At 44.4% G+C, this 7500-nt stretch overlaps 1 protein-coding gene and 1 long non-coding RNA gene across 2 annotated transcripts in view; one reads left to right on the top strand and one right to left on the bottom strand.

Annotated features, from left to right (window-relative positions):
* The window catches only part of LOC130164486 (cytochrome P450 26B1), a 34999-nt gene that overhangs the window by 18495 nt on the left and 9004 nt on the right, over window positions 1-7500 (bottom strand). The gene's annotated exons all lie outside the window — the stretch shown is intronic.
* The window catches only part of LOC130164487 (uncharacterized), a 44661-nt gene continuing 43368 nt past the window's right edge, over window positions 6208-7500 (top strand). Inside the window, exon 1 of the long non-coding RNA XR_008826617.1 lies at window positions 6208-6485. This is a non-coding gene — a long non-coding RNA (uncharacterized LOC130164487). The remainder of the gene's footprint in view (window positions 6486-7500) is intronic.

Genomic DNA, 7500 nt, shown 5'->3' with positions numbered 1-7500 from the left:
ACACACACACACATAGTGAATACACACCAAGTCTCGCAGACAAACGCATCATTCACAACCAAACACACACACATACAGTAAAAGCACACATGCATGTACGCATAAAGACACTCAGTTGCATAAATGTGGTCATGCATGTTCACACACACACACACACACACACACACACACACACAAATTCATAAACTTCACCCCCCAAAAAAATGTGCAAAGCAAACAAACACGCAGAGGCCTAAACTGCAAATTGCCGTGACAACACTAACTGGTTTGACCCCAGTTTACTCCTGGGGAAAGAGATATGTACGACTGTGAGGCACACACACACACACACACACACACATATATATATATATATATATATATATATATCCTCACCCACGGGTAACATATGTAAACACACGGGCCAAAGAAGCAGGACTATGAGGTGCTGTAAAAAAAAGTTTGGTTTGACATTTATACAAGAGAGAGAGATTAAGTTTCTCTCAGTGTCTCTTGATCTCGCGTGTACGAGAGAGCAAACGTTTCTCTTTCTGTCTCCTTTTATTCTGACTGTGTGTGTGTGTGTGTGTGTGTGAGGGTGTATGAATCATAATTTTATGTGTGTGTTCAGTTATGTACAGTATGTGTGTGTGAATGCGGAGTTCTTTCAGCGGCTAATTTTAGCAGGTAGTTTGTTTCCTGTTGGAGACACACCTCTCTCTCTCAGCGGTGGTGCTTTCTGTTCGAGCGTGTGTGTGTGTGTGTGTGTGTGTGTGTGTGTGTGTGTGTGCAGAAACACTTCATCTCCACCAATTTATGTTTACAGTGTTTCTGGTTTACGGTGTAATTTTGAGTCCTGCAGTGAAGCCTTGATACATTTATCACAATCAAATCAAATAAAAAAAGAAAGTTGCTTCAGTCGCCAAGAACAGTTAAAATGAGGGAAGTGTTCAAACAAAGTATTTAACTGATTAAACTCATTCCCTGCGAGGACGGAATATCAACCAGAAACTGTGGATTTAGTGTTTCCTTGTATTATCACGTCGTTCTCCCAGTGATAACAGGAAAGTTAGCTGCTTCTTCTTCGTCTAATAATGGTCATATCGCAGCTGCAGAGGCGACGTACGCCGACTCGTAGTCTTCTGTTTGCCCCCCCCTCTCCGCCCGCCTGGTAAACAGCTGATGTTTTATCCACAAACGACAAGTAAAACTGGTCTTCATGCGCAGGGGCCTCCAACGTGCATCACAGGAAGCCGTGCTCCCTTTATGTGGCGAGGCGGAAAATAAGGGAGTGGAGGTTCGAGGCGGTGAACGGCAGCGTAGCAAGTCTGACTTCCTGTCACTGACCTGCAATTAACCTTTAATTGACCCGTAACCACGATCTCTCCCTGTGCTCGACCTGACGTTTAAGTCTCTGCGCCTTCACCACATAACCACGACCTTTCTCTAACCCTTGATTAACCGTCGTTGTCATGGGCGTTCGTAGAGAGTCACAGCTTTACATTGGATGTAAAATATTGTTAGCATTGACCGTAATCCGCAGCTGTGTGTCATTGTTCTTGGTCGCCATGTTGGTCAGTTTCCACCGATCGTAGCCCGTCCCCTTCGCTGATGATGATGATGTTCGCCATGTTTGGGATTTTGAGGCTTTACTCACACAAAGATTAATTCCTTCAGGGAAATTATTTGAAAAAGAGTTCAAGAAACTCTGAAAACTCTGCAGTCTCGTTTTCTAGCTTCCTCGTCTCGTTCCCGGCGGCTGCAGCTCATCTCTTCCTCCCCTCCGTTGCGACAAACCTCACATCTTAACATTTCTCTGTGTGAACTTGACCTAAATTGAGCACAGATGCCTCGGCCTCTTTGCAGCTCTGTTAGTTGTTTCATGTTGCTTTGAAAACTATGATTGCCAGACGGCTTTTATAGATGAAAAATGCTGCTAATTAGCATTCGGGCCCGACGCGCCCCACCTTCTCTAGCTTGTGTTTTGTAATTGCGCTTAAGCTGCTTAAGACCTTTTCATGAGGTGTTGACATTATTTCATCCGCGCTGTAGATTTTCTTTTTGAGTGTTTCTATAAAAAAAAAAAATATGTTGCACAAATCACATCCTGTCTAATAGCTGCATTGCATTGTGGTCTATGTTGTGACGCCTTTAGAAAGCAGATGTCCTTTCCAGGGGATAATGTTAGATCGCTGAAACATTTTCTATCATCATATTTCGGCCTAGTTACTGGAAAGAGGCCTTAAGTGTTCGCACTGATTTCAGTTTCTTTTTCTCTCTCTGTTGGTCTGTCTGGGTACAAACTGTTGACCTGAACTGTTTTCACAGCTCCTGTACACTTCCTCTTTTTACTGTGGCATGCACACACTCACACACACACATTAACACACACACCAGGTCGCCGGCTGGCCTCTGGAGCCCTCGGGGTGTGTGTGTGTGTTAATGTGTGTGTGTGTGTGTGTGTGTGTTAGAGTGGGGTTGTTTTCCAAGCTACATTTTGCTGCCACATGGATGTAGAGTGGTTTAGTATGTCTGCCTGGCAGGCCTGCACTCACACACACACACACACACACACACACACACACACACACACACACACACACACACACACACACACATTAACAGGGAGTTCCTCAGGCAGCCAGACAAGGCTCCCTTTCACACTCCAAGATACAGCATCAGATTGGGTCGATTGTGTACTTACTTTCGTGTGTGTGTGTGTGTGTGTGTGTATGTGTGTGCAGCTATGTGCATTATGTGTGTATCTCTTCATACATTTTCTCTTTCCATTTCTCTCTATTTTCTTTCTCACACACACACACACACACACACACACACACAAACACACACCCACACTAATTTTGGCGGGATACTGAGGGCTTTCATTTGTCATATTCCCTGCAAGAAAACGGAAAAAAAATTGTGCCTAAAACAAAAAAGTTACACTAAAATACAGTGTGTGTATGTGTGTGTGTGTGTTTGTGCGTGTGTGCCAGGGGTGTGGTCTGGATGACATTTAGCTTAAAAGGTGAGAAGTGTACACCCCCCCCCCCCCCCCCCAAAACCTGGCATAACACACACACACTCTCACACACACACACACACACACACACACACACACACACACACACACACACACAGAGAGCAAGCATGGAAAAGTTGTGATGTAATGACGCCACACTTCTCTTGCAGGAGAACACGTACATAACCGCATACGGGATCACAGCACACACACACACACACACATACAAGGAGTCATGGATGTCGCCGCGGAGACGCAGGCGTCACAGCTTCACACTGATTGCGCAGGCTGAAACACACACACACACACACACACCCCCGCCGCCCGACCCCACCCCCAAAACCTCAGTGAAGCGAAGGAGCCTTCACTGTAAACACAGTTAGTTTCATGAAGAAAAAAAAAAACCAAAAACCAAAATTGCTACCACAACATTACGGCTGATTTTACCGCCGAGGTCACAGGCAACAAACTCTGATGTGAGCTGAAAACCATAAAGAGGTTTCTCTTAATGATGGCGGGCATAAAGTTTTAAAGCTTCTTTTTTTTTTTTTTTGTCTTGTGGATATGTTACCTAGCAACTGAGAGAAGTACAAGCTGGCGGTGGAGGCACAAAACATGATGTGTGTGTGTGTGTGTGTGTGTGTGTGTGTGTGTGTCGAAGGGGAACACCACTGCACTGCAGCCAGGAATGGGAGCACACAGGGCAGGACTCACTCTGTTCGCTCATGTGAACTTTGTGCAGGTGGTGCAGTTCGCTGTGAATCCCAAAGACGCTGTTCAACTCTTCCCGTCGTTATGAAGCTGAATTTCTCTCGTTGCAGTTCAAGCGTCGCGACTTTTCGGTGCCTCATCCTGTTGTTTTCATTAAAACAGCCAATCAAAACACTAATGTCACTTAGCTTGACTTTCATTTGGGTTCTGCAAAAAGTTTGTTGGATTTACCGTGATCAAAAACCTAATAAATTTTTTTCTAGATTTGTGAAATGATATAATAATGAATGAATAAATTATGAACAAAAACAAAATTATTGCTCTGTTTAAAATAAAAAGTTCCTTTGGGAAGTTTCATTAAAGTTAAGTGACATCAACGTCATGACATTTTTCAAATCCACAATGCAAACAGTTTCACATTCACTGGAAGAATCAGCAGCTTGGACTTTTTTCTCCATTAAACTTTTTTATTTTTTAACACGCCGGGGTGTTGACGTGCAACAAAAGCCTCAAGCCAGATCTGAACCGGGGGGAATTCACGGCCTCGGATGCAAATTTTATTTTTTTTTTGCCACTGAATCTCTTCCCCTTTCAACAAAGTTAGCAGCTTCACGCTTCCTCACTTTTTATTCTGCTTTGACGTCTTCTGTCGCGAGGAAAAAAATCTTACAGACTTTGCTCCGACTGGTTTTTCTACCACTTTCCGTCCGTCGCTCCCCGTTCTCTTTTTAAGCTAAAGATAAAAGTGACGTCGGCGGTTGAGAGCAGCGAACGCAGCTACAAACTGGACCCTGAGGCGTTATTAGGTGTAAAATACTGCACAGATTTAGATTTACTGTAGGATCAGAGCTGTGGTTAAAGTGTAAGCTTAGAATAAAGGCAGAGCTGAGGTTGTCTCAGGGTTAAAGGTTATGTAGATACAACTGAGGAATAGGGTTTAATAACAAATGTCCCTAATGTATAGTGCTTTTAACTTGGTGTGTGTGTGTGTGTGTGTGTGTGTGTGTGTGTGTGTGTGTGTGTCTGCCGTCGGGACAGGGCCGTACTTGTAACCAGCTTCTACAGAGTCCCTTTTATATTTTTTGAACAGAGATTTATCAGATATTTTACAAGAACCTCAATAAAGGGGCGAGAGAGAGAGAGAGAGAGAGAGAGAGAGAGCTGGGGGAGGGGGAGGGGGTTCTGTGAGGATTTTCCACACACGCCATCCAAACATTTTCTCACACACACCAACACACACACACAATCTTTCACTTACACAATCTTTCACTTACACATTCCCACACTTAAAATTTCTCACACACACCAACACAATCGCAAAAAATCTTATACAATCTCCCTGTCTCACTCTTTTTGTACAAACACACACTCCCCTGAGACACACACACACACACACACACACACACACACACTGTCCGAGCAGGGCTAGCTAGTGCGTCGACCGTGCTAAAAATACCCCCGTCTGTTCTGTTGGGGTTGGCCTGGGGGCGAACCTGGGCCCGGGCTTATAAATGTCCTCTTTGTAGCGCAGTGGAAATGTCCAACAAATGACTCTTTTATTAGGGCAAGACAAAAAAACACAGCTAATTATGTTTACTCAGATCAATGCCGCGGCTCAACCGGCACACACACACACACACACACACACACACACACACACACACACACACCGGCTAGCCGAGGGGACAGCGAGAGTGTGTGTGTGTGTGTGTGTGGAGGGAGAGAAAGTGAACATATAGAGCAGTTTTTAAAACAGAAATATTAGGGCGATGCTCAGTGGGAAAGAAAGGCTGATGGGAAAACAGAAGCAGGAAATGAATGACAGCGGCTATGAACACAGCAAAGACAAGTAACTCACTGGGTCAGATGTGTGTGTCCTGCTGCTACTTGGTAATTAAAGAGCAAAAACAAGACAGAGGATACAGTAGGTGATAATATTAGGATGAAAAATGTGAAATTTAAAGAAGGATTTTTACAGGAAGTGTGGCTGAAGTTCGCTGCTAAACTTCAGGAAGTTCTTTGTCTTCAGAAGGACGCACTTACAATTACTGCTGACACCTAGACCTTAATTTAACGTCATACACACCAGATTCTGTCGCATGTACATCCACACATTAATACATGTGCACGACAACCGGATGTTGTATGATGTTGTTTTGGATTTTAAGCAGTTCGTCTGTGTTACAGTATAAAAATGAATTAACAAGCCACTTGCTTTGTATTAATTTGCAGTGATGTAAAGGTCATCCAGATTAAAGGAGAATTACAAGGTTCGTCCGACCTGGGTCTTATCTTCACAGCTTTAAAGCAATCACTGATGATAACATCAGATGCTTTGCAGAGGGTTCGGAGACGGGGCGACTCTCTAGATAAAAGATTTACATCGACGTCTGTTTAGAAAAGCGACATGAGCCTTGTACAAATTTCTCAAAAAGGTAAAATTGGGAATCAAACAAAAGCTAAACATTCAAAATTACCTGTGACTTCAAGCTGCATTGCAGATCGTCTTACACTGAGTCACTGTTTTTTCTTTTATACGTCTGTGGGTCACTATCGCTTCAGCTCTGTTTACACTCGAGCAAATCTTTTCTTTGGTGGCTTTTTTTTTTTTTAAATCAAGTCATTTATTGATTCAGACTTAAGAAATGGAAGAGGAGAGCAAATCACTGACTGGTTATTTTCTCTCATTGCAGGTGGTGGCTGGTGCGTGTGCAGCCGCGGTCCTTGCAGTGATTGAGGGCGCCGCGAAGTGTCGGCGTCCGTGACGGAGCAGGTGGGTCAAACGTCATGAAAAGTAACAGAAGCGATGATCAAAACTAGGAATGTCGTGGTCATTTAAAAAAAAAACTTGAATAGAAGAAGATCTGCATGATGAAAAAGAAACGAAATCTGAAATGACTGACGGACGATTATTTTTGAGGGGAAATACGGTGCAGAAAGAAAGTTTGTCAAAAAGGTGAATCTCGAGGAACTAAAGTAAAGGTTAAAAATGAAAAAGCAGCAACAGCGTCAGCCGAGAAGAACGAGAGAGAGGAAACGAGGTCAAAGGCTGTGAGGGAATTCCTTCTTTCTTTTCAGCTGTCAATCATTCAGCCAGTGCCAGAGATACCAAGGAACCAGTGTGTGAGTCTTTATGTGTGTGTGTGTGTGTGAGATTGTGTGTTTGAATGGTGCGATAGGTCCTCGACTTGACAATGGACCCCGTCCCTTTGCGGTCACGCCACCACATCAGAGAGACAGAGAGGGCAGGAGAAAGAGAAGGAACAAGAGTAAAAGGCGAGAGGAGGAGGAGGAGGGGGAGGGGGGGGGGAGGAAGGAAGTAAAGAGGGAAAGAGGAAGAAGAGGAGGAAGAGAGACGAAGAGTGAAACGGAGGGAACGAGAAAAAGAGAAAGTGTGAAAGGCGGAGGCGCCAGAAACGGAGCGAGAGAAAGCGAGCGCAGAGCGTGGCGGAGGAGGCGGAGAGATGGGAAGGGTGCTGGTTTGAAAAAAAAAAAAAAGGACGGATTAAGGAAAAAGGGCTACGGATAGTTCAGCCAAAAAACAAGGAGAATAGAGAGAGAGAGAGAGAGAGCAGGAGAGAGAGAGAGGGAGAGAGAGGCCTGGCCCCTGACCCGGGGACATTATAGAAAGGGAGATTATGGTTGTTCAAAACTCTCTAAGCACTCACCCCGGGACCCCAGCTAATACGCTGACACACACACACACACACACACACACACACTTGTACGTCAGCTACAGACACACAGTGTGGGACTCGACTAGAACATGCAGAGCTGTGGCGACGTTC

The sequence above is a fragment of the Seriola aureovittata genome, chromosome 23 (genome assembly GCF_021018895.1).
Source record: "Seriola aureovittata isolate HTS-2021-v1 ecotype China chromosome 23, ASM2101889v1, whole genome shotgun sequence".
Classification (NCBI taxonomy): Eukaryota; Metazoa; Chordata; class Actinopteri; order Carangiformes; family Carangidae; genus Seriola; species Seriola aureovittata.
The sequence above is the reverse complement of the archived record's forward strand: the minus strand, read 5'-3'. Positions and strand labels throughout refer to the sequence as shown.